The 27,912-nt window shown below is 37.6% G+C and overlaps 1 protein-coding gene across 5 annotated transcripts in view; it reads right to left on the reverse strand.

The window, feature by feature from the left end:
• Positions 1–23,060, reverse strand: part of WDFY3 (WD repeat and FYVE domain containing 3) — a 237,613-nt gene extending 214,553 nt beyond the window's left edge. For all 5 annotated transcript variants that reach the window (XM_025887611.2, XM_073891880.1, XM_073891881.1 and 2 more), the window contains exon 1: positions 22,967–23,060. The gene's annotated coding sequence lies outside the window, so the exon portion shown is untranslated. The remainder of the gene's footprint in view (positions 1–22,966) is intronic.
• Positions 23,061–27,912: the final 4,852 nt, after the last annotated feature.

Genomic DNA, 27,912 nt, shown 5'->3' on the forward strand with positions numbered 1-27,912 from the left:
AGCATGGAGCCTGCTTAAGATTCTCTCTCCCTCTCTCTCTGCCCCTCCCTCACCACTGGTTCTTTCTCTCTCTTAAAAAAAAAATAAAAACAAAAAAAACTCTGACTTATTAATCTGTTAACAGTTTTCCACTGATCTTACTTTATCTTACTTTATCAAACAAATCAAAAACAAATAATTTGTTGAAAAATTGAAAAATCATTTGCAAACTTAAACCAAAGATCATTCATTCACAGGGGGAAAGACAAACATCTACTGACTGGTTCATGAAGGTAAGTGTGATGACCTTGCACAAGACACAGATAGATGGAATGGAAAAGTAACTGTGGGAATGAAAAGAAACTTTTTTAAATACAGAATATATGGGCAAGCCCTCAAAGATGATCTAGAAGTATTTTGGGGACTGATGTTTCAGAAGTGACTTGATCATTATAATGTCCTACTATGGGTTAGCAAACTTATTAGCTTATTGGCAAAATTCAGCCCCCTGGACTGTTTTTGTAAATAAACTTACTGGAACATAGCCATGTTCATTTGTGTTGTCTAAGGCTGCTTTTGGACTACAACAGCAGAGCTGAATAGGGGCCACAGAGCCTAATATATTTACTATGTAGCCTTTACAGAAAGTTTGCTGACCTCTGTTAACATTCACCAACACCGAGCAGAAAATAAATGCAAAAACATAACCTGATCTCTAAAAAACTGATTCTTATTTGACATGAGCTTATGCTCATGTCAAATGAGCATATCAAATTTATGTATCCTATGGCTAGACAACATTAATGTTGAAAGGCTACCATATTTCATGAAATCTAAGATAACCACCAACTGTAAGACCATTTTATGTACCAAGGAAAAAACACTGCCAATTAAAAGTGACACAGTAATTGCCTAAAATATCTACTGCAAGATGATTCCATTGTCAAAATACTGCACATGAGAAAAAAAATGTGTATCTTAGAATTGATGAGATACATCACTCTATAGTGGTATAAATTCATACATAAAAGGTAACAGGGCTATGATACATCTACTGGACAAGATTTTCCACTTGATCACAGGGTTCTAGAAGGGACAAGGAGTTTCTTTACAGCACTCTGCCAATACCTATAAGACCTTTCCAAGAAATATTAATAGAGAACAAAGGACTAAGGTTTTGCAAGCTGTCCCACATGCAAGGCACTAGGCAAGAAGGTCCACTGTAAGCCCCACTGCACAATGCATAGCCTTCTTTCAAAACACTGGTACCTATACTGAGTACATTTAGGTGATGGACTACTGAAATAATATATTCCCTCTGATATTAGACACACGATCCTCTATTTCAAAGTAATGGAATACCCCTCGAGTCTATTCCACAGCAGAACACACATGAAGAGTCTGTTTGAGTCACTGCTTTTATCTGGAGGAAGGGAGGGAAGAAAAGTGGGAGGGGAAGAATGAATGAGAAACAGGCTTCACAGATTCAAATTTAGCATTTTACCTTTGCCTTTGAAGTATTAGATTATCCAAGTTTATGTCTGACAATGAACAATTTAATATGCAATTGAGAATTCTATATTAATAATTACAGAGCTTTAATACATAGGAGTAGAAGTGACTTCTCCAATACTGTTATAATTCATTCCCTCACTCATGAGGCTTCAAAAATATTTCAGAATAAACCTTTATCTTTAATGTTTCATTATTTAAGAAATGACCTTCCTTTTTTATTTACTTATTTTAGAGAGAGAGCGCACGAGTGGGGGCTAGGGGGGCAGAGGGTGGACACAGGGAGAGAGAGAGGCAGACTCCCTGCTGAGCACGGAGCCGACACAGGGCTTGATCCTATAACCCTGAGATCATGACATGAGCTGAAATCAAGAGCTGGGTGCTTAACCGACCGAGCCACCCAGGCGCCCCAGGAACGACTTTCTGTGAAGACAGGAGAGTTACAACAATCTGAGAAAATCAGGACAAAAAGGCTATGAACATTTAGCAAATAACAGTTATCAGATATTTCAGACACACACATATTTATATGTCTGTATCTCTCCATTTCTATCTACCTAACATCATAATAAGAATAAATACAGGGCCTGTTTCAAACCCCCTCTCCCGCTGAGATACACATATAAACAAATTAAGAGCAAGGAAAAAGAAAATAAAAGAATATTGAGTGTTTAGTATGTACCAGACACCATCCCAAAACATCCCAGACACGTTAGATAAATTCCTTTAATCTTCAAAACAACTCTGGGGTTATGCCCTTTAGCAGATAAGGAAACTGAGGCTCAGAGAAGTAAAACTCCAAAGTCACACAGCTGGTAAAAGTGGCTTATTCATTGAACAGGTGGCTGGCTGGATATTTAAATTTCTCATTTAACCACACTGCTGCCAAATTAAAAAAACAAAACATGTCTTTAATACATATTAGATAGGAATAAACCAAACTTTCTCTGCTGCAATTCTGTCTTTTGTGTTTGTTTGTTTTTAAAAAGAAAGCACCAACGTTGCCCATACATGCAAGTCCTAAAAGCTGGAGTTCCTAGGGCATCCCCTCCCTAGAAAAGATCTCATCTATTCCACAACTTTAAATACCATCTGTGTATCTCCTCTTAAAACTCTGAGCTCCAGGACTACCTAATTGTCTGCCATCTGACAGGTCCACTGGATGATTGGCAAACACAACAAAATCAACACTGTCAAAATAAACTCTTGATTTCCCTTCTCACTGACCTCCAATCTCATTTAAGGATATTACCATTCACTGGTCTGCTCAAGCCAAAAACCTGGGTATTATCTTTATGTTCCTTTCCCTCAGACTTCATGTCAGGTCCCACTGGTTCCACCTATGAACTAGATCTCAAATCCATCTTCTCTCCCACCACTCTAGATCAAGCTGCCATCATGGTTCATCTGGACTGCTATAATGCCTTCTTACTACTTTCCCACTTTCTTGCTTGCCTACTTTCTCTTTTGCAGCCGAAGAGCCTTTTGGCTTTGGTTAGTACAAACTGTAAAATGGAACTTCAGAATCCTTTAATGGTTTTCAGTGTGTTGAATTAAATCCATACTCCTTGTCATAGCCTCTTAAACTCTAGATAACACAATCTCTTTCTGTCTCTCAAACTCCATTCCATTCTCCCCCTGGACATCTCCAGGCATTCTTTCAACTCCTCATGCACCAACTGTTCACACTGCAGGGCATTCCCTCTTCCTATAAGCTCCTGGCAGGGATAACTCCTTTACTTCTCAGCTTCAAGGTCATCTCTCCTGACAATCCTTTTCTCACAATGTAGAAGTAACTCAATGTAGAATAACTATCACTTCACCTTTTTTCATTTCTTCCATAGAGAGTACTGACTGCTGTTGGTAAATATCTATTTATCTGTTTATTATCCGCTCTCTACCAGATCATGATCTCTATGTGGACAAGAATATGTCTCTTCTGTTCACTGATATATAACCAGCACCTACTAAAATGCCTGGCATATGTTAGCAACTCCGGTTTTTTTTGAATGAGCAAGTTATGTGTATTAGGCCAAAGAGACTTTAATTTTTATATAACTAATTTAAATTTTGTTTTAAGCTACAAGTTTAAAAAGCTATATTTTTCTCTCATACAAGTATATAAATACAGTTCACAGATAAATGTGTTTGATTTTTTGAAGACCTGCAATAAGCCTTAAAGCGGTGAATACTGTGTCACATTCATTTTACAGGCAATACAGAACTTAAGGGACAACTTTATCTTATTTCTAGAATCCAAGTGAAAGAGCAACAATAAAATAATGAATATTTAGATAATTAGCTCACATAACTATTTATGTACAATCTACTTTGATTTGTCAAAAACAAGTAAAATATTTTAATAAAAGCATACTTTAAAAATGTATTTCCATTTAAACAAAATTTTTAAAGATTTTATTTATCTGTCAGAGAAAGAGAGACACAGAGAGAAAGCACGTGCACAAGCAGGGGGAGCGGCAGGCAGAGAAAGAAGCAGACTCCCCGCCGAGCAAGTAGCCCGATGCGGGACTCAATCCCGGGACCCTGGGATTCTGACCTGAGCCGAAGGCTGACGCTCAACCGACTTGAGCCACCCAGGCGTCCCTAAACAAATTTATTTTATAAACAGGAAAAATGACCTATTTTGGTGGGGTCCAAGGGTCCAATTACTACTGTTCCATTCTGTGGTGGTTATAAAATATACCCACAAATTCTTTGATACTCCTCCCTTCACAGGTAGAGTTTCCTCTTAATTGTGAGTTAACTTTAGTGACGTGTTTCTAAGGAATAGAATGTAGTGGTAGTGACTATGTATGACCATATCATAAAAGGCACTGTAGCTTTCTCCTTGCTCTCTCTCTCAGATCACTCACTCTAAAGGAAATGGACTTCCACATCATGAGAATACTCAAGGTGCCCTATGAAGGGGTCTATGTCAATAGAAATGGTTCACACCAAAAGCCAGCAAGAAACAGGCCTTCTGTCAAAAGCCATGTGAGTGAGCCATCCTGAAGTATCCTCCCTCTGAGGCCCAGTCAAGCCTCCAGGTAGCCCCAGCCAACATCTTGATGACTACATCTCATGAGAGATTCTTAGCCAGACCCACCCAGCTAAACCACTCCTGAGTGCCTGACCCACAGAAACTGGGAGATAATAAATGCTTGGGTTTTTTTTAAGCTCCTAAGTTTTAGGGTAATTTATATCACAGCAATGGGTTACTAGTATGTATTCATTCATTCAATAAATATTGATCTGTGCCTATTATGTCCCAGTCACCAGGCCCCAAAGATAAAGAGGAAAAATAAGACACTAAAGCTAGAAAGGACAGAAATTAAGTGGTCTGGCAATACAGTAAAAGTGCTCTAAAAAGGTAAATACAAGGCCCTACCAGAATACCTAGCACAAGTATCAGATTTCAAAAGAAGGGAGAGGAAGCTGAGGAGAAGCAGCAGGAGGAAAGAGTGGATGTGGTGTATATACATACATGTAAGGGGTGAGGAAAGCATAAAGACGAAGTATGAAGGGACTAGAGATATAAGCACTAGCTGGGTAAAGAAACATGTTATAGGACATACTCCGAGCTTTACCCAAAGGCAATAGGGAGACACTGAGAATTTCAAAAAGTAGAGTAAGAAAATCAAATTTGCATTCTACAAAGAGGACTCTTGCACTATGGAAAAGGACTCAAATGGAGCTTTCTCTAATCCAGACAGTTAAGAGGAAAAGTGCAGCCATTCAGTGTAGGCAGGATGATGGCCTGAAATGTTAACAGCAAGAAGAACAAAAAGTAGTAGGTGAAATCAATAAATATTAAGAAGGTTTAAAAACAGGATTTTGTGAATGTATTTGAAATTAAATGTCATCAATATCTCAAAGCTGAGAAAAAAAGGAAAATCACGGTAATATGAAAATATTTAGAATAAAAGAAAATCTTAATTGGCATATGTAACATAGCTTCTAAATTTAAAAAATCACCAGCACACTTTGAAAGTGGAAAATGAATTTTAAAATTACCACTGTACTAAAAAGAAAAAAAAACGAACTATAAAGTCAGTATGATGAAAGCATAGTGGTTCTGCATCATTCTAATTCACCTAATCTAAAAGCATAATAGTCATTTATAACTGATAAGCCTAACTCTTTGTGTATTTCTAACATTTTTTATTGCCGATATCAAATATAGTTCTATTTTTTTTCCCTTTTAAGATAAAAGGGCTAGGAGAATACTGTATTTACCTCTCCTTGAGTTTGAGTCAGTATGTCAGAATACAACTCACTGTTCTTATTTGGCTCAAGAATTCTATTTTGTTTTTCTAAGGCTGGACTCAAACTCTTCAGGACTTCAGAGCCCATACATTTTCAGCGTTAAGAAATGGCTCTAAGCTATAATATAAGCTCCTTCAGGAAAGGGACTATCTTAAACTTTTGTCTATCCCTAGCACTGATCTACTGCATCTAGACCATGGTAAAAATTTAAAAAATATTTACTGAATGGATTTCCCTAAACTGTATACACTAGCAGTCTGTTCCTACACATACACACACACTCCAGTATCAGAATATTTACTGATGAAACAAAGTCTAGGATTTGTTTCAAAATTATGCAGGGAGAGAATAAATGCACGGGGATATAGATAAAGCAAGACTGGCCATTATACAACTTTTAATAATTGTGAGGCTTATCAGAAAAAAAGTCAAAGTAAGCAACTGAGTTATGGGGGGGACATCGATTTTGGTCCATGGGGTAGAATTAATTCATTTATAGCAAACTGTAAAAGGGTTAAATTATATTTTCTTAGAGAGATGTGCCTTTAATTTATAACCCAGTATTCTTGTTACAAAATATTTTTACTTCATAAATCCCAAATAATTTACTTAAGGAGTACAGTTAAAATATAGGGGAGGAGGGTATAAACCTACTCTGAAAAAAAGTGATAAAAACAAAAATTTGTATATCAACAGAGAAAGAATAACATCTGATGTCTTAATTTTCTAATTTTTGTTGCAGTCTGAAAAGAGACAAAATTAAGTTAGAAATCTGTAACATAAAAAAAGCCTAATAAACATAGCCATTCAGATCTGGCTTAATAATTAAGAGTCTGCCATTACTAGCTCCTTATTGAAAATGCTCTTTACAAAATACAAATTATTTTCTTTTATGAAATTTCTAAAAGAGTTTCATTAAGTAGATTACTTCTAGAACTAAAATACAGTGACATTTAACATGAAATTAAAGCATCACTTACTAGATTATATAAATAATTGGTCTTTCTAATTCTTTTTGTTCTGTGAGCAAGTACAAACAACATTCACTTTTTGTCTTTATGCTTTTCCCTCTAATTTCCAAAGAAAATGCAGTATTAATTAAATAATCCCAAATCTGCTTGCTTTAATATTAATTTTCCTGGTATACTAAGTCCCACAGGATTCATTATAAATTTGATATTTTCAGTTCTTGTTTAAGTACTGTCAACTAAATGAAACTATTAAAAGCAAATTTTAAAGATACATATTAGAGATATTTTTAAAGATTACATTCTTACACAGTAAGAATGATAAACTAGTCAATCAAAAAGAAAACCTTTAATACAGTAATAAAAACATTCTGATATAAGAATGGACATACTGTGCAATGGAATAGAATACAGAGTCCAGAAATAAACTCTCACATATATGCCCAGTTGATTTTCAACAAGGGCCAAGACCATTCAGTGAGGAAAGGACTCCTATAAAATTAAAAAAAAGAAAAAATGGTGCTGGGAGAACTGGAAATCCATATTAAGTTGGACCCGTACCTTATATCACACACAAAAATGAACCTAAAATGGATCACAGATCTAATTTAAAAGTTAAAACTATAAAACTCTCAGAAAAAATAAATAAATAAAAGCAATTCTACATGACCTTGGATTTGGCAAGTTTCTTAACTATATCACCAAAACCACATAGCATTAAAAAAAAGGAAAGGTTAAACTGGAGTTCATCAAAATTAAAAAATTTTTGCATCAAAGGGGCACCATCATCAGTGAAAAGACAACCCACAGAAAGGAGAAAATATTTGCAAATCATATCTCTGAGTAGGGTTTAATATCCAGGATACATAAAGAAGAGGCTCCTACAATTCAGCATCAAAAAGACAACCCAATTAAAAAATGGGCAGGGGTGCCTGGGTGGCTCGGTCCACTTTTTTGTGGATAAGCTCTAATTCTGGAAGAGGGACTAAACAACATCATAAACTAAACCAAACACAAAGACACAAAAACGACAAGTCAAGAAATGTAAAATACAAGCAAAAGGTAATGTCTAGTCCATCAAGGTACATTCACAAGAAATGGCCACAGGAAAAACAGTGAATACAGACCTAACGTAGCAATATTCCTCTGTGACTATGCCATTCCTCTTTATCCACTTCTCGCCAACAAGGATTCTGTCTTGCCATGATCACTACCACTGCTATTCTCAATGAAAAAAAAAAAAAAAAAGAACCAGATGTGGACTTTACTTATACAAATGATTAATAATCATTAAGAATTCACTGGTTTCCTTTTCTGCCTCTGTTAATATTTTTCAAAAGAATATTGATACTCTCAGCATACAGTTACTGGCAAATGACTGGTCAGCTTCTACTTAAAGAGGAGGGAAAGCTATTCTAAAACTCTAATGTTGTAATTCAACTGGGTTGCGATGCATTGAGCATGTTGTTCCAAACAGAATACAGGCCCATAAAACAAAACAAAATGAAGAAATCCCAGAGCCCTTGTGATGTCTAGTCATTCTTTCAAACTAATCATGGACTCTTGATAAACTGAAAATGAACACACCAAATTAATAAGACAATTTTCATGGAGGCTATCGAACGAAAGAAATATAATTTCAGTTTAAAATAACTGTAGTACAAAGAAAATTCCATTAAGCAAATAAGAATTTTTGAGTGTTTTCTGTGTTATGTTTAGATGCTGGCTAGCAAACGTCTGTAAGTTATCTTAGGCTCATCGATAAAAGATGTTTGTAGCTTCTACTCTAACAACATATGTGTATACATTAAACAGTGTTTATTCTGACCTTAAATAAAGAGATACAACTTTTTATCCATCCATCAACCAGACCGCTTTTGAGTTCTTTTCACCGATGCATGCCACATTACTCTCTAACCTATTATCTTTCTCACCTTTTTTACTATGCACTTCAGATACGTGGAGATGGCAGAGTTACAGAGCCTGAAAGAGGTCAGGTCTGGTGTTAGTTTTATGGATGTCTGAAATTTTCTGTAATAAAAAGTTAAAATAATTAAATTGGCATACTCTATATATGAAACAGCAGATTCCTATGGTTCAGGCTCTAAAATGTAAAATTGTGGGTCAGTGATAGAGCACAGAGAACTAGCCCCATTTCTCTGGTATAGATAACTACTTCATTGTTTCACTGTTAAATATAGCAAATTCATTCCAGATTCATTATGTTTTCTAACTATAACTTGAAATGCCAAGGCTACAAAAGCCATTAATAAATTCAACTACATAAGAAATTTTTTAAAAATTTTGAATGGCAAAAAATACCATAAGCAAAGTCAAAAGACAAATGAGAACACTAGGAGAAAATATTTGCAGATATCTATTACAAATAAAGAGCTGATATTCCTAATATACAAAGACCTTAATAACTTTAGGGAAAAAAGACCAAAAATCCTATAAGAAAAATGGAAAAAAGATATGTATAGCTATCCACACCTATATATATGGCTCTTATATATCTGAAAGATATAAACTTGACACATAAGAAATACGTACATTAAAACTACCCTGAGATACTGTTTCTTTGCCCTTTGGATTGGCGAAAATTAAAAGCTTGACAATACACTCTCTTTGTAAGGCTGTGGAGAGACAGGCACTCTCATATATCGCTGGTGGGAATGCAAAACGGTACAACTCCAATGGAAGGGGATTTGGTAACATCTAGCAAAACTACATATCCATTTACCCTTTAAGACAGTAATCCTACACCTATATTTATCCTGAAGCTCCACCTCCAGCGGTAAAAAAGACATGCACAAGGTTATTCACTGCAGCATTCCCAAACTGCAAAATTACCAGAAACCACCTGGATAGCCCAGAGAAGACAGGACAAATAAACCTGCAAACATACCACACAGAAGAATGATGATGATCTCTATGAATTGATACACAATGATTTTCAGGGTATATTTTCCAGTGAAAACAGCTAAATGCCAAAGTACTTACATAGACAGCATGCATGTTTGTGTTAGAAAAAAAAGGAAAAAAGAAAAAATACATGTTATCTGCTTATTGATGCAAAAGAAAAATCAGAAGGATAAACACAAAACCAATGAAGTTAATTGTCTACAAGGGTGGGGTGTTGTTTTTGGTTTTATAGTGGTATAGGTGAAGGAATTCTGAAACCATTTTAGATGATGCTCATTTAGGGCAAATGAGTAAAAACGTTGGTATTATTAGGCGCCTGTGTTCTCACTATAGAAAAAGGGAAAACAGAGGAAGCAGTATGAACTCGTATTTCTAAAATATATATCCACGTTCAAGATATATCCATGTTACATGAGCACATGCATGCAAATGTGTATGTGTGTATGTACATGTACATATATCCGTATAAATGTGTATGTACATATAAAGATACACATGTTTTCTAGCTTGTCCTCTCACAGGGCCCAGAAGCAAAGATACCCAGCAGCAACATCCATACTGGATGTCCGGATCTTGGCTCCTACTATCATTTCCCATCCCTCACTAAAAGGGACCAGGGCTCCTAGGAGACTGATTCTATGGGCAGAGAAGATGTAAGAGGAGTCTTTTTAATAATGAAACTAATGAAGTACTTGAAAAGCAAAAAATAAAAAATGATGGGAGCATGCAGGACGACACAGGAGCAGGCATGGAGAAAGAGGATCCCACTGATGAGATCTGGGACAATCTGAGAACCAAAATATTTAAGAACAGTAATGAATTATTAATCATTGGGTAACAAATAAGAATCCAGGAGTTCAATAATAAAACAATACAGACAGACAAATAAAAGGGCTCTTATTTCAGTGGAATACTGAGTAATCACTGGTAAAAGTAGAGGGAGAACTGGAATTGGAAAAAAAATCATCATTTAACAACCACAATCGTAACAACTAGTTGAGGCAAGTTATCATCAGTGGATCCTACACAAAGGGGATAAAATTTCAATGAGAAGTAGGGTATTTTAATTGTCTTAAAATATCTCCTCACAATCTGCTTATTAACTCTATGGGAGTATAGTAACTATAGAGTGAAGAAATCAGATAATCAAACAGGTGGTCAAAATTTATATCACAAATGAGGAACAGATGGGCACTGTGTACCTCCAGATATGATGTCCATAGAAAGACACACCCCTTATGTAGTATTTCGTCCAGGAATGCATAACCTGAATCTTATCAAGAAACATCAGATAAACTGAAGATAAGGAACACACTGTTAAAAAGGAAAAAAAGGGAAAGGGGGATGACTATATTCTTTGAAAATGCCAATGTAATAAAGGACAAAGGAAGTTGAAGAACTGTTACAGATTAAGAGATACTGAAGACATGACATCTAAATGCAATATGGGACCACAGACTAAATTCTGTACTGGAGGGGAAGAAACTTGCTTATAAAAGACATTTATTTGATCAACTGACAAAATTAGAAAATGGTAGATTAGATCAAAGTAATACAGGGGCGCCTGGGTGGCTCAGTCAGTTGAGTGACCAATTCTTGATCTCAGCTTAGGTCTTGATCTCAGGGTCACGAGTTCAAGCCCTATGCTGGGCTCCACGCCTAGCACGGAGCCCATTAAAAAAAAAAAAAAAGTAGTGTAGCAATGCTAAATCTATTGAAGTTTTTAAGACTGCTCTGTAGGAGGGCAGTTGGGTGGCTCAGCTGGTTAAGGGTCTGCCTTCAGCTCAGGTCATGATCCCAGGGTCCCAGGATCCAGTTCCCATGAGGCTCCCTGCTCAGCGGGGAGTCTGCTTCTCCCTCTCCCTCTACCCTTCCCCCCTGCTCGTGCTCTCTCTCTCATATGAATTAAATTAAAGTAAAGTAAAGACTGCTCTGTAGGAGATTATCCTTATCCTTGGGAAACCCACCCTAAGGTATTTAAGACTAAAGGGATATGATATGTTCAATGTAACTTATATGCATGATTCAATGAGAATACGTATATGCATGTGTGTGTGTTTATACATATACACGCATATTCACGAAGTGAATAATAAAGCATTTGGGACAAAAGATTAACAGGTAAATCTGGACAGAGGACACATGGATGATCTTTACAGTATTGTTGTAACTTTTCTGCAAGTTTGAAATTCTTTCCAAAATATCATTATGTTCAAAATTCTAACACATTTTCTCCCCAAATTCTATTTTTTCTTCTATAATTTCTACACAGCTAAATAGGATACAGAGTCAATCAGTCATCCAGCTAGACACCTGGCAGTTAACCTTGCCTACCCAATGGTTTCAATTCATTTCCTTCCTTTCCTTCAACTCCCACACTCAAAGGGAGCATCTCCTAAGGGAATATCTCTTATATTTGTCCTTCTTCCTCAAATGGGTTCAGGAACAAATCATTTAGCATATCTTACCCGATTTACTAATACCGTCTCCTAACAATTACCTTTCCACCAGCCTCACTCTAAACCACTCTCCACCCTGCTACAGAGTGCCCATGCCCAAATGAAATCTGATCATGTCACTCTGTATTTCTCACTTGGTCCTGAATATAGGTAGGAAAGAACTTACTAGATCAGTTTAAAATCCCAACACTGAGAAAATGTATTACTTTGGCTCTCCAGAAGCAAATAAGCAAAAATTACTGTCCAGAGGCTTAAAAGCTAGTATAACATAATCGTAAACTTAGTCATGACACAACTGCAGGGCCTTCCTGGAACCAATCATAAAGTAACTGTTATTAAAAGCAGTATCTTCAGTGCTCTTACACAAATAACACAGGATAGGAGCTCTGGAAACAGGGGAGGTCATTAAAAGTAAGGGATGAAAGAAAAAGGCAGGGAACAGAACAGAAGGGAAAGGTAGACTACTTAAAAGTAAGGGAAGGAAAAGTAGAGAAGGTGAGAGGAAGAAAGGGAAAGGGAGGGGAAAAAGTCTATTCTCTAGGATTTCACAGTAAAAGAGTTTTGTCTCACAGTAAAATGTCAACATTTTGAGAAATAAGTAGCCATCTCTCAATTTTTCCTAATTGAAAAGCATTGAACATAATCGGAAAAGTTCTTTATGTCTTTATGAATATCTGACATTTTATCAGAAGTTACTTGGGATCAGTATTATTCATCATCAAAGTATATTCTGAGTAACTGCGTATATATTTTATATATGTATGTTGATACGAAAGTTATAAAACTGAAACTCTTCCCACTTAGAGTACCTACACAATTATTCTAATACATAGATACAGCCAAAGTATAAAATCATGACTCCAAATATTCTCCTGGAAATTTGCAAGAAGCAGTACAATATATTAATATGACCCCTGCACTTCCACAGAAAGCCTTGTAACATACAAATGCACACAACCTCCTTTGCTTTTCCAATAGCAACTAAGATGACCTGGGCTCAATGTGCCTGCCTACAGTCAGTGCAGAAAATTCAGATTTCATTCGTTCAGCCACTCAGCCAATGTGGAATGAGCACCTAACCCTCTAGTTACTGAGTACTATGATTCCCCACCACTCTCCTTTCTCTTTTTTTTTCCCCTCCTCTCTTTATCATATAAATTGCCTGATGCTATCCCTCACTGTCATATGCATTCCCTTTAACCTTCCTTTTCCTGTTCTTTTCCCACCTTCTGCTCCATTCACCTGAAAGAAACCTTCCCTAGTCTCATTTGTCAACCTCAACCCAGTAATAACTATTTCCAGTCACTATTCAATTCCCCTACAAATGTTGTCATATATATCTCATGTGGCTTCCTGCTCCTGTGACAGGAATACTTTCCAACTTCAGTGGGCAGGCAACAGGAAGGAACAAATACAGAATGTGGGCTGCTAAAGAAAACTGTTCTGGACTCTCTTCAAAAAGTCACTACCATTTAAAAAAAGAAGAAGAAGAAAGTGAGCGAGAAAGAGAAAGGATAGGAGAAACTAATCTAGGTTTTTAAAGAACAAAGAAATATAAGCAAATGTTATGTGTGGACCTTAACTAGACTGTTGTTTGGAAAAAAACCATAAAAGAAATCTTGGGGGTGGGGGCGGCTACTGGATGGCTCAGTAGGTTAAGCGTCTGCCTTCATGACCCCAGGGTCCTGGGACAGAACCCCATATCAGGTTCCCTGCTCAGCGGGGAGTCTGCTTCTCCCTCTTCCTCTGCACCCCCCTCCCCTGCTCATGCTTTCTCACTCTCTCTCAAATAAATAAATAAAATCTTTAAAAACAAATCTTGGGGGGCGCCTGGGTGGCTCAGTCGTTAAGCGTCTGCCTTCGGCTCAGGTCATGATCCCAGGGTCCTGGGATCGAGCCCCGCATCGGGCTGCCTGCTCCGTGGGAAGCCTGCTTCTCCCTCTCCCACTCCCCCTGCTTGTGTTCCCTCTCTCGCTGTGTCTCTCTCTGTCAGATAAATAAAATCTTTAAAAAAAATAAAAAAAATAAAAAAATAAAAACAAATCTTGCGAATAACTGGAGAATTTGGATAGGACTGGATTTAACACAAAAGTGTATTAAATTACTGTTATTTTGTTTCCTGTGAGAACGTATAATGGTCATGTAGAGGAATGCCCTTATTTCTAGGAGGCGCATGCTGAAGTATTTACGGGTTAAGTATCATGACGGCTGAAATTACTTTCAAATGGTTCAGCAATGCCACCCCTCCTGCCTGAAATGTATATAAACACAATGGGAATGTATGTGGCAAAACACTGGTAATTATTGAGGCAAGGCTGAAAGTATTTGGATGTCCAATGTATTTTCACTAAATTCTTCTGTATGCTTAAAATTTTCAAAATGCAGACTTTGGTTTAAGTTGGGGCTCTGCACTCAGCGGGGAGTCTGCTTGGGTTTTCTCTCTCTCTCTCTCTCCCTCCCCTTCTACATGCACACTCTCTCTCTCTAAAATAAATACCTTTAAAAAATAAAAGGAAAAGGATAAAACCATTGAGCAATCTTCACTTGTTTCTAGATTTCTCGTATTTGTGAAAGAGCAAAAATAAGAAACTTTCCATTGGTCTACAAAAAGCTCACTAATAAATCTTAGAACAGGTTACCACTCTAGTCAAGTTGTAAATACACAAAATGAGGACTCTTATTTTCCCTATAAAAACAAATGTATTTTACATCACCAATACTTTAAACATAAAATCATAATTTTTCCCATGTTAGCAAATATGAAAATTTGTGGTTATACTGCACAAATCTTTCCTTAAACCAGTAGTTTACAATCTGCATTAGAACATCTTATATCAAGGCACACAAAAGGTCATGGAGCAAAGTATATTTTCATAAGCTGTGAATTATTTGTATACACCTCATACTATCTCATATATGTTCTCCTTTCTGCTAATTCTGTGACAGTTACTTTTTTATTCTTAAAAGACCCTGCCACTCTGAGACCTAGCTCTTTGGCAAATCATGCAGAAAGGAGTGCAATGAACCTAAAGTAAAAAAGATTGCTGACACCACCACATTTTTTTTTTCCTGGAATACACATCACAGAGGACACTGTTTAAATATTTTTAGGACCTGGGGTACCTGGCTGGCTCAGTCAGAAGAGCATGTGACTCTTGGTCTCAGGGTCGTGAGTTTGAGCCCCACACTAGGTATAGAGATTAAATAATAAAACTTAAAAAAACACATTTTTAGAACCTATGTCTTTTCAAAATACAGTTATAAGGTATGACTAAAATAGTCATTCATTTAATTCACAGACCATTTTCCACTGTATTAAGACTTCAACTGTATCCCAGACTCATAAACTATGAACCATGAAAAATAAGACTGCCACAAAATCCCAATACCCATAAAAGAAAAAGCTAATTCAAATCAATAAACTTAAAATGTATTAAAACTTAAAATCTCAAAAATGTTCTCATGAATAATAGTTTGCTTTAGTTATTATACTAAAGATATTTATTTTCTTCCTACACAAGCCCTTTTTGTTTTTTAAGATTTTATTTATTTATTTTAGAGAGAGACAGTGCAAGCACGAGTGGGGGTTGGGGCAGATGAAGAGGGAGAGAGAGAATCTCAAGCAGGCTCCGTGCTGAGCGCGGAGCCTGATGTGGGGCTCAATCTCACAACCCTGAGATCAGACCTGAGCTGAAATCAAGAGTCAGACGCTTAAACGACTGAGCCACCCAGGTGCCCTCAAACAAGCCCCTTTCAGAGAATCTGCCCTTCCCCACTCACTGAAAAGCCAATTCTCTTATAAATACATAACAGGGTCTTTCCACCAACAGCTGACTGAACAGCAATGGACATCCTTCATAACATGGGACAAATGGATTCTCTCTCCTAGCAAGTTAGAATTTCGAATGTGATAACCAAGGAAATTAGCTATGGGGGCCAAGAGCTAGCTGAACTTAACACCCACAACTGACCACTGTACACTAGTTAAAAGCGCAAAGAAAACCATTTGGCAGAGAGAAGCAAAAACAAGAATACAAGCAAGTCCAGAAAAAGAAACGGAGAATGAGTACAAAAACACTCAGTTCTGTACTTCCTGTACTTCAGTTGTATAGTATTTGGTACCAGGATAATTGTTCTCAAAATTATTTTCTTAAAAAAAAAAAAAAAAAGGTTAAGGACATCTATGTGGGTACAGGACTTCCAAAGGAAACAAATGAGTTAAAATAGCAAACTAAAGATCAAAAATACAATTGGGATACAGCAAAGCCTGGGATTAAATTACTTTCAAATCAACAGATTCTTCCCCAAAATAAAATATTAACCTTACACAGGGTCACCGGAGAAGACAGAACAAATCATTCTGCTCCAAATATTAGTAGATATTTTCTTGCTTTTCTCAGCAATATTAATTAAACATTTGAAGCCCATGTTTAATGTAAAGAACATTCACAGGCTATAAATTCAGGTGTAGTACAAAATGCTTCACATTCTTTTAGGGAAAAGAAGTAAGTGATATCATTCCTCAGGTATAAGATAGGCAGGAGAGCAGAGCAGGTGAATGCTTGAGCCCTGGAGCTAGACTCCTAGGTTTGAATTGCGGCTCTACCGTTACCTAATCCTGTAACTGTGGGCAAGTTACTTCTTGTACCTGTTTCTAACAGCATAAAAATTAGTATAAGAACAGAATTAGTCTCACGGGATTTTTATGAAGAATAAATGATGTAATATATGAAAAATCTAGGAAACAGTAAATGTACATTGCAATTATTATTATTATTATCACTATTATTCAAGGGAAGAGCATATTTATTTTATAAAACTGAATTCCTTGAACAGGGCCATTCTTTAGCAGACATAGGACATGAAAAACATAAACCTGACCCAAAGAAACAGGGGAGATAAAGCTAAACCCACATAAAAGAACTAATTTCTATCATACAGACTCTGCACCAATAAACTAAGAGGTATTCTTTCAAGGGGGACAGCTTGCCTTCCCATAATATTTTATAAAAGTTTTCCTTCAGCAACCACAGACCATAAAAGGAAGCCCTTATTCCTGAATGCCCACTTAGATATAGTAAAGCATCAGGATGATCTACTGATGTTGGAGGAAAGTAAAAATATTTTTAAAGATTTTTTTTAATTTTAAAAGATTTTAAACATAAACCAAATCTTAGCTCTGATCTCAAAAAGTTTGAGTTTTGAACTGTAACTGGCTCTGAGATAACTTCAAAAATTCATTCTTATGGAGCTTTTTGAAACATTTTTTTGGACTAGGCAATTAAATAGTTAAGAGCTAGAGGGGTGCCTGAGTGGCTCAGTCGTTAAGCATCTGCATCTGCCTTCAGCTCAGGTCATGATCCCAGGGTCCTGGGATCGAGGCCCGCATTGGGCTCCCTGCTCCGCACCTCTCCCCACTCCCTCTGCTTGTGTTCCCTCTTTGACTGTGTCTCTCTCTGTCAAATAAATAAAATCTTTAAAAAAAAAAAAAAAGAGCTAGAGATATTATAAGGAGAAAAACAACTCTTCCATCATGAACACATGATAACATGATTTGCTTCCTACAAAACACACAGTAAGACCAAATATAAAAGAACCAAACTGAAAGGTCAAAAATTATGTGGACAGAAACCAGGAAGGGAAGGAGTAAAGGTGGGAGGGAGAGAGGGCAGACCATTATAAATTATATCAGCTCTCTGAAGGTGGAAAGAACCAAGATAGCCTAATTTTTATTTTAAAGATCCAAAATAATTAACATTTAAAAAAAAGGAAAAAAATTAGAAAGAATGTGTCCTTCCTTCCCTTTATGTTTTGAAATCATTCTTTAACTCACATTCTACTTCAGCATGTGGACATATTCACAACAATCCCTCATTCCATCAAAAAATACTGAATTTTAACAATGAATCATGGAACACTACATCAAAAACTAGTGATGTATGGTGATTAACATAACATAATAAAAAAAAGTACTGAATCTTTACTTTCCAAATATGATTGTAGGGTAGGTTTGTTTTTAAAGATTTTATCTAATTATTTGAGAGAGAGAGAGCGTGCGCTCAAGAGTGGCGAGGGTGGGGGGCAGAGGGAAAGAGAGAAACAGACTCCCCACTGAGCAGGGAGCCCAATACAGCTGGATCCCAGGACCCTGAGATCATGACCTGAGCCAAAGGCAGACACATAACTGACTGAGCCACCCAGACACTCCTAGGCTAGGCTTTTTGAGGTTCCTTTGCCACCACACACAAGGCAGATAATAAAACAACTTGAGAGATTATGCTTTAGATTTCCTCCCATTTCCTGTCCTCTTTCTATACCATTTGTTGTACAAAACTTCCAAATTACAAACTCTTAAAGACAGCTGTGCTGCCTTCTTAGTTTTCATTTACATAAAGCACCAAAAAAAAAAAAAATGTGCTCAGGCAAAAGTAAAGCTGACCTCTCACCAAATGAGGAGCAAAAACTAAGTCAACAGGAGACTTCCTCTGACATTCCCCATTTCCCTCAGCCTAGACATAGATCCTTCCTCTACAAGGAGAAGTTTAGCTCTCTTAGGATGCTCCTAAGTGGCCACAGTCATCTCACAACCAGGTTAATACAGTGAATGGTGCCCTGTAGTAAACGTCTTCAGAAAACCTGAGCAAGGGACAATCCGACCATGCCTATGAAGACTGTCCTACATGAGACTGTGAAGGGAACAGGCACCCCTTCTCCCACTCCGTTCCCCCAGGTCAAAACAGAACAAAAACCAAAAGGGAGCAGCTAGCAGTAAGAGTCTAAAAAGAAAACGAAAAGGAAAAGCTGACCTCCTTGGGTTACAGACATATGATGCCAAATATATATGTATTTGGTGCACACAAAATAGCTCCTCAGACCTACAGCAAAAACAGCACACTTATTTCCTGCATTCCCTTCTTCCTCTTCCTGAGTCAGGAATTTCAGCAATGGCTCTAAACTCATATCCTTTTATGCAAACTCTATCTTTCAAAAATAAAGTCAATATGCTAATAAGTTGTATAATCAACTAAACATTAAGGGTTATATACTATCATTAGAAGGACATCATTCTATTTATACTCTAACCTTCAAAAATTCAGAGGTAAAAATGACAAGGCCATTGGTTGCAACAATGAATGGCAGCTAACATAAATTTAGCTTGTACTTACAATGTGCTGGGTATAGTCTTAAGGACTTTGCAAGCATTACTTCCTTTAACCCTTATGAAATAAGAAGAGAAATTAAGAAATGTATACGAGGGCAAAGAGATATAAGCAACGACATCACGATCTAAAGTTAGAAATATAACCAAGTGTGGTACCTTAACCAAAACATATATTACACTGCAGTTTTCACTCATTCCTGCTTTTAAATCTTTATATAATTTTTTAAAACATACTATCAATGAAGATCAATACAGAATTTGTCCTCAAAACAAGAGCCAAATAAGGGATACTCGGGGTCAAAAATAACTCAAAGAAAAGTCACAGAAACCTCCACCACTAGTCAATAGCCAAAAGTCTACTGGCGGGGGGAGGATCACAAAAGGGGATAAAGTGAGATTAAAATGATTTATACTTCTAAGTCCCAAACTTTAGGTATCATTTCGTGAAACAGAGGAAAACTGAATTAAAACTTAAAATCCCAATACTCTGATTAGCGCTATTTTACTTTACAACTTGTATTTTTTTCTGATTATAAAAACTTTTAAAACTTTGTAATTTAAGCTTCACATTAAATATACCTGTACTTTTCATACAGTATTGAGTTCCATTTCTTGAACTTTTCAAACTCTTTCAATATGTTTCTAGAGAGAATGCATTCTACATAAACTTTCATTTCTGGGTAATATTTTTCTAAACCATAAAATATTCAACACTATTTCCTTCAGAGAGTCTAAAGTCCCAAATCTAGTCCTAAATCCACTCCCAGAAATTTTCATAATAAAAAGAAGACAAATTATACACAAAACTCGCAGTTCAATATCCTGTTAACAAAGAATCCTAAGAGCGTAAGTTTAAAACTTCCTCTCTGCCTCCGGGCACCTGGGTGGCTCAGTCCATTAAGCTTCTGCCTTCAGCTCAGGTCATGATCCCAGGGTCCTGGAATCAGAGCCCCGCGTCAGGATTCCAGAGTCTACTTCTGCCCCTTCCCTGGCTCGTGCTCTCTAGCGCACTCTCTCTCTCGAATAAATAAATAAAATCTTTTAAAATAAAGAAATAAAACTTCCTCTCTGCCATAATCAATGCAGCAGAGCTTTCTTCCTAAGAAAAAATATTATCATTTGTTCAAATATCATTTGTTCAAATGCATTCCTCAGTCCACTGTGTGTATCAAAAGTCTTCAATTTAAAATTCTGTATGGTCTCTGTTAAAGCACACCCCCGCTAACAAATAAAAAAGGATATCACATAGAAATTCCATTGAATTCATACTCATTTTACTTTTGTACAGCATGAAATGACTTAACCTTCCAAACCTAGTGAGAATTAAAAATAAGTCTCATCATTTCTAATACTTAGGTGTTCACTGTCTACTAAAATGTATGATCTTTATTTATAATAATTCACAAATAATCATAATTAAACAACTGCTTATAGAATTCAGTCATGGAATCTGATGCTTTAGAAGTATATGCTGAAACTATCCTAATGAGATTGTTTAAAACAGAGGAACAGGGGCGCCTGGGTGGCTCAGTTGGTTAAGCGACTGCCTTCAGCTCAGGTCATGATCCTGGAGTCCCAGGATCGAGTCCCGCATCGGGCTCCCTGCTCGGCAGGGAGTCTGCTTCTCCCTCTTACCCTATCCCCTCTCATGTGCTCTCTCTCTCTCAAATAAATAAATAAAATCTTTTAAAAAATAAATAAATAAAAATAAAATAAAACAGAGGAACATGTGACTATAGATCTTGGGAATCGTGAGTTTCGAGCCACACAATGGGAGTAGAGATTACTTTAAAAAAAAGTTGAAAACTTAAGCTTTCTGAATAATACCAAATAACTTAGGTATTTTTTCCTTTCCACCTAGCATATTTTCTTCTTCCTTCGTTTTTATATACTATTGTAGGGAGCTTCAAAGATGGTTCTCAATGACCCCACCTCCTAGTATACACACCCTTGTATAATCCTCTCTCCTGAGTGTGGGGTAGACCTAATGACTCACTTTTTTTTTTTTTTTAGAATTTTTTTTTTTTAAGATTTTATTTATTTCTTTGAGAGAAGAGAGCATGTAAGCAGGGGGAGGAACAGAGGGAGAGAAACAAGCAGACTCCATTCTGAGTGTAGAACATGACACGGGGCTTGATCCCATGACCCACAGATCATGACCTGAGCCAAAACCAAGAGTCAGAGGCTTAACTAAGTGAGCCACCTAAGGGCCCCAGTGACTCCCTCTTAATGAAGAGAAAAGGGAGTAACTAATGGGATGCCACTTCCATGATTACACTACAAAACTCACATGGAAAGGAACTAATGTAGGTCACTGGCAAACGGCCAATATGAAGAACTCAGGCCTTCAGCCCAAGAACCATGGGAGTGAACTGCAGACAGATCCTCCCCCAGAGCCTTCAGATGAAACCACGGCCCTGTGGACATTCTGAATGCAGCTCTATGAGAGACCCTGAACCAGAGGAGCCAGCTTAAGATTCTTGAATGCCAAAAGCTGTAACATAACATTTGTTGTCTTAAGTCACAAAGTTTTGGAGTAATTTGTTATGCAGTGCTAAGGGTTGAATTGTGTCCCTCTGAAAATTCCTATGTTGAAGTCCTAACCCCCAGTACTTCAGATTGTGATCTTTTTCGGAGACAGGGCAAGATCTTCAAGTGAACATCTCTTGCCATCGCCTAGCTGCCTGTACCTGCCCTTCAGGGAGATGGGGGTTATTAAAGGAAACTGAACACTGGGGAAAGACAAAAAAAAAAAAAGAATCAGAGTCTGTTCTGGGAAATCTGGGATTGGGTACTTAAGTGTCAGCCTTTCTTTGGGAGTCTGAACTATAAGACACACTGTGTGGGGAGTGGTGACAACCATGTTTCCCATGACAAAGAATGGAAAATGAAGAAAGCCAGTTCTGCAAAGACAGTGAGACAGACACACAGGAGAGACGCTCCACTGACAGCGTCAGGGAAACCTGACTGCATTTGGTTCCTGGGTTCTTCTCTATAGCCCAGCAGCATTTGCATGTCTCTGGATCTTCTGGGGTCCCCTGGGAGACACACCCAAATGATAACTTCCCCTTTTCGCTTAAGCTATTTGAATTGCATCACGTGCAATCAATAGAGGACCACTATGGTCAAATGGGTACCCTCTCTATAACTGAAGAACATCACTGAAGGACTAACAACCTCATGTAAAAAACTTTTCAGTAACAATAAAGCCAACTAAAATACTAGAAGTAAGGCAAACAGGTCGTAGTAGTACTCTCGAGTGCCTCACAACACAGCTCATCATTTAAACTAGTCACTCGAAGTGCAACAGAACAGAATTAGAGTTCCAAAGCCCATGCTTACCACTAGATTTTTCTAGGGAAAAAAAAAAGAAAGAAAGAAAATGATGATTTAAAAACACAATTTTATTCTATGTAGGCACCTATAATAAAAATAATAATGCTTTAAAGCCAAAACTGAAACTGAAGATAATTTATTCTAATATATCCCTTTTTTTGGTGCAGAAAACTACCAGCCATTCAGGAAAGCAGGTTTCCCCAAGCCTACCCAGCCATTAGCAGTAAAGAAGGACTGAAACCCAGCTCTTTTGAGTCAGAGTTCAGTGGTCTTGCTACAATGCAATGATGTGAGAAGGACTATCAATGATCCTTGCTCCTGGTTCCTTGTCTGACAGACAGAACAATCATAAAACTGACCTGATTCTCCGTTCTGGGCTGGCATGAACCTGCGTAGAAACAATAGGAGTGGCAGGCACTTTCTTCCTGAAGCAGATGTGGAGAAGTAGTATACCTGTGATGAAAGGAAGAAAAAGAAAACCCAGTTCATTTTCCAGCTATGTTTTAGCATAATGAGTCATTCATTTTCTACTGATTCCTTATCTCCTTGTTGGCGATAGTTTAATAGCAGAACACATGACAATGATTTATTTAAGATAGATAAAATTTGCCATCTAAAATCCATAAAGAATATAGAGTCATTTAAATTTCGTCTCTATAAACCATCTGGTTCAACTTCTTCATTTTACTGAGACCAGGAAAAGTTATGCAAACAATCAATGACAACTCAGTTACTTAGTGGCAGAGCCAGGTTCAGAACCTAATTCTTCCCATATCCAGTTCAGTATTCATTTATACAACACAGATCACACTAATTTGGGAAAACCAAATATGAGCAAAAAATCCATGTTAATGTTCTAGGTTTATCTGTCAAGTATCTGAAGGTAAATGTCATTTGTTCTAAATTAAAATCAGAAAACGATGCTTCCTCACTTAATGGTTATAACCAAACCTTGAGTTATTTAGCATGCCTTATATAGGATATTTAAATGTTTGTTTTATTTGGGGCACCTGGATGGCTCAGTCAGCAGAGCATGGGACTCTTGATCTCTGGGTTGTGAGTTCAAGCCCCACAAAGGGTGTAGAGATTACTTAAAAAAAGAAAAAAAAAATCTTAAAAACAATGTTTTATTTACCATTCAGTATTTCAATATGAAAACACTACCATATGAATCATGAGATTTAGGTTCTAGTCTTTTCTAACTCTGTACTCAACAAGTTCTATGATCTTAATCAATTATTTCTTTGGTCCCAAAGTGCCTTTATTCAAAAATGAGGAGCTTGGACTAACTCCCATGAGCCTTCTAACTCTAAAACAATACACCTAAAAATAGCTTCCTCTTTTAGCAACATTCTGCTTTTCTGATCAACTATTTGTTTTTGTCATGTATTTGTTAATCTCTCTGATCACGTTATTAACAGTTGAAACATAATCAGAAATATTGCCTTCAAAGGGCGCCTGGATGGCTCAGTCAGTAGAGCGTGTGATTTTTGATCTCAGGTCGTGAGTTCGAGCCCCACGCTGGGTGTAAAGATTACTTTAAAAAAATAATTATGGGGCGCCTGGGTGGCTCAGTTGTTAAGCGTCTGCCTCCGGCTCAGGTCATGATCCCAGGGTCCTGGGATTGAGCCCCGCATTGGGCTCCCTGCTCAGCGGGAAGCCTGCTTCTCCCTCTCCCTCTCCCTCTCCCCCTGCTTGTGTTCCCTCTCTCACTGTGTCTCTGTCAAATAAATAAAATTTAAAAAAATAAAAATAAAAAATAATTAAAAGAGAGTTTTATTTTTTTTTAATATTTTATTTATTTACTTGAGAGAGACAAAGATAGTGAGAGCGAGCCCGAGCGGGAAGGAGGGAGAAAAGCGGACTCCCTGCTGAACAGGGAGCCCGATGCGGGGTTCAATGACCTGAGCTGAAGGCAAGACACTGAACCAACTGAGCCACCCAGGCACTCCGACTTTAAAAAAAAAAAAAGAAATATTGCCTTCAAATATACAGCCAATTATCATTCAAAAGCCTACATAACAATAACCTAGTTTTACTGTCTATCTCACCCAGCTAGAAGTGGAAGGAAAAGTATTTTTCCAAATCTATCTCTTAGGTAGTTTTAAAGAAAAATCCTGAATTATTTTCCCAAATCATTCATGCAGTTACTCATCCAACAAGTTGTCACTGAGTGACGTGACAGATGGCAGACACAGGCTTAATCAGATAAAAGACTTTAAAACAAGATACCCCCAGTGAAAAACTGAGTGACGTTAGGAATTCAAGTGGTGATAAGGGAATAAGCAGAAGTGATGACATGTCTCCTAATTTGTGACTTCAGAATATGCCTTCCCTATTTTTTAACTTCGTTACATACAGCAGTTACTTGTAACATGTCTTAAATTCAAAGAAACAGAGGGAACACCCAGGTACCTACCACCCAACTCAACAACCTAAATAGAAGTTACTGGTAATGTTTTCCTGACTTGCTCGCCGTCCCCCCACCAATGCCCCACCTCTCTCATCCCTCCCATCTCCTGTAACTGCTATGCTGTCCTCTGTGTTTATCATTACTTGGCTTTTTAAACAGTTTATTACAGGGGGATGCCTGGGTGGTTCTTGGCTTCGGCTCTGGTCATGATCTGCAGTAGTGGGATGAGGTCCTGCACCAGGCTACCTGCTCACTGGCTTCAGATTCTTTCTCCCACCCCTTCTGCCCCTCCCCACTGGCACACACGCCCTCAAATAAATAAAATCTTAAAAAAAAAAAAAATGTTTATCACAGGGACACCTGGGTGGCTCAGTTGGTTAAGCGCCTGACTCTTGATTTCGACTCAAGTCATGATTTCAGGGTTATGAGCTGGCGGGGTGGGGGGTCAGAGCCTGCTTAAGATTCTCTTTCCCTCTCCCACCACCACCGCCTCCCCCCACCATTCACATGCACTCATGCATGTGCGCTCGCTCGCTCTCTCTCTAAAAATAAATAAATAAAAAGTTTGTCATGGGGTGCCTGGGTGGCTCAGTGAGTTAAGCATCTGACTTCAGCTCAGGTCATGATCTCAAGGTCCTGGGACTGAGTCCAGCGTTGGGCTCCCTGCTTAGTGAGGAGTCTGCTTGTCCCTCTGCCCCTCCTCAGCTCATGCGCGTGCTCTCTCTCTCTCTCTCTCTCTCTCTCTCTCTCTCTCTCTCAAATATTTTTCGGGCGCCTAGGTGGCTCAGTCGGTTAAGCAGCTGCCTTCGGCTCAAGTCATGATCCCAGAGTCCTGGGATTAGTCCCGCATCAGGCTCCCTGCTTCTCCACTGCCTGCCACTCCCCCTGCTCGCGCACATGCTAATAAATAAATAATATAAAAGTTTATCACATATGTACATAACCCTCAACAATATAGTGTTTGATTTTATTTGCTTCTGAATTCTGTGGGAACAGTATTAAATAGCTCCTGTCTTCTAGGGTTTGACTTTTTCATTCAATATTATGCTTTAAAACTTCATCCATGTTGGGGGGCGCCTCTGTGGCTCAGTCGTTAAGTGTCTGCCTTTGGCTCAGGTCATGGTCCCAGGGTTCTGGGATCAAGCCCCGCATCGGGCTCCCTGCTCCATGGGGAGCCTGCTTCTCCCTCTCCCACTCCCCCTGTTGTGGTCCCTCTCTGTGTCTCTCCCTGTCAAATAAATAAATCTTTAAAAAAAAAAAAAATTCATCCATGTTGTCGCATTAGTTGTAGTTCATACCTTTTCACTGCAGAATTCTGTGATGTATAAATATATCATAACTGAATTATCCATTTTCCTTACAACAGTATCTTATTTTTCTCCCAGGTTTTTTTTTTCCTATTATAAGCATTTCTGTTATAAAAGTTCTCATACACATCTCCTATGCCCCATGTGCCAAAGTTTCTCTTAAGTCTGTGCCTAGGAGTTGAGAAATATGCATAAGTTCAATTTTTCATGATGCCAATTTTTGTTTTCCCCAATTTATAATCCCACCCAACTACCTGCTCATACTGAACTACCTGTTCATATTGAACCACATCCAATACTTAGTAATGCTAACTTAATTTGGGGGTATAAAATGGCATTGAATTGTGGTCTAACTTTGCTTTTTCCTGTTGATTAATGATACTGAGCATTTCTTCAGATTTATTGGCTAACTCATGTTTCCTCTTTTATGAAATGCCTATTCACGTATTTTGCCGCTTCCTCCTCAGTTGTTTGTTCTTATTGTTTCACAGAAATTTTAGTACTTTGGATGATTATTTGGTTTTACCCATTTTGAACTACCAGGTAACAGGCAAGCGTTGAGATAAAGAAGCAGAAACAGAACAGCAGGAGGCCAAACAGAATGGGTAACAGCGAACTAGAGGACCAAACGTTTTTGTATATTAATGCAATCTACAGATGTCTTAAAGTACCAGAAATCTAGAATATTACATAATCCTGTTTTATAATCCTTTATTTTAATATAAACCCGTCCAAGGGCAAATGCATTGACTTGGTTTCAATGCATTCTAATTGCAATATGCAATATAATTTCAAGTAGCAGCTTTACACAAATCACAATTTGAGTCACACTTTAGACAGAGTTCTCATTTTGACCCTGACGTTTTATGTGTTTTTATTTCATGCTTTGGTTGCCTCCAATTTAGAATAAGTCAGTTATATTGTCAAAGGGGTGAGTCTGAGTGTATGAATATGCACACAGGTATAAAAACTGAATTTCAAAATTAAATTATATAAATTAGAAGACGACAGAGATCCCGATTTCAGACTTGGCTAGACAATTAGCTGTACCTCCCTGGCCTAAATATGTCTTTAAGTTGATTTTCTTATATCTAACATGAAAATTCTAAGGATCTTAAAATCATACTCTTTGGCTTGAATATCAGTAAGAAAAAAAAAATTTTCCAGTTAGCTCCAGAAGGGTTTTAGGAATCTCTTCCCAAGTGTTATACAAATCAGACAGACTAAAGAGTAACAAAAAGCTGAATGTCTGAAAAAAATTTTAGCAAGCAGGGCTATAGCCCTCCTATACCTTCGCAGGACTCCTGGTGGATCACCTGATGAACAGCATCATGGGGGGGGGGGCGGAATCAAAAGGCACATAAAATCTGAATCACTCTACATGCTGGCCTTGATTCCTACATAAGCAATCAGAAGAGAACTTCCAGAAGTTCTGGAACTTACCTAAAGTTACTCACTCACTCACACACTTACCTAAATCTGTACCCTTCTACTGTGCTTGAACTTTCTGGGTCAAAGTCTAGCTCCTCCACTGTGATACTAGATAGAGATATCATGCCCCTACCTTTCAAGGGCATCCCTCTAG

The sequence above is a fragment of the Callorhinus ursinus genome, unplaced genomic scaffold (genome assembly GCF_003265705.2).
Source record: "Callorhinus ursinus isolate GAN/ISIS: 27379988/994484 unplaced genomic scaffold, GSC_fseal_2.0 scaffold4, whole genome shotgun sequence".
In the NCBI taxonomy this organism is placed as follows: Eukaryota; Metazoa; Chordata; class Mammalia; order Carnivora; family Otariidae; genus Callorhinus; species Callorhinus ursinus.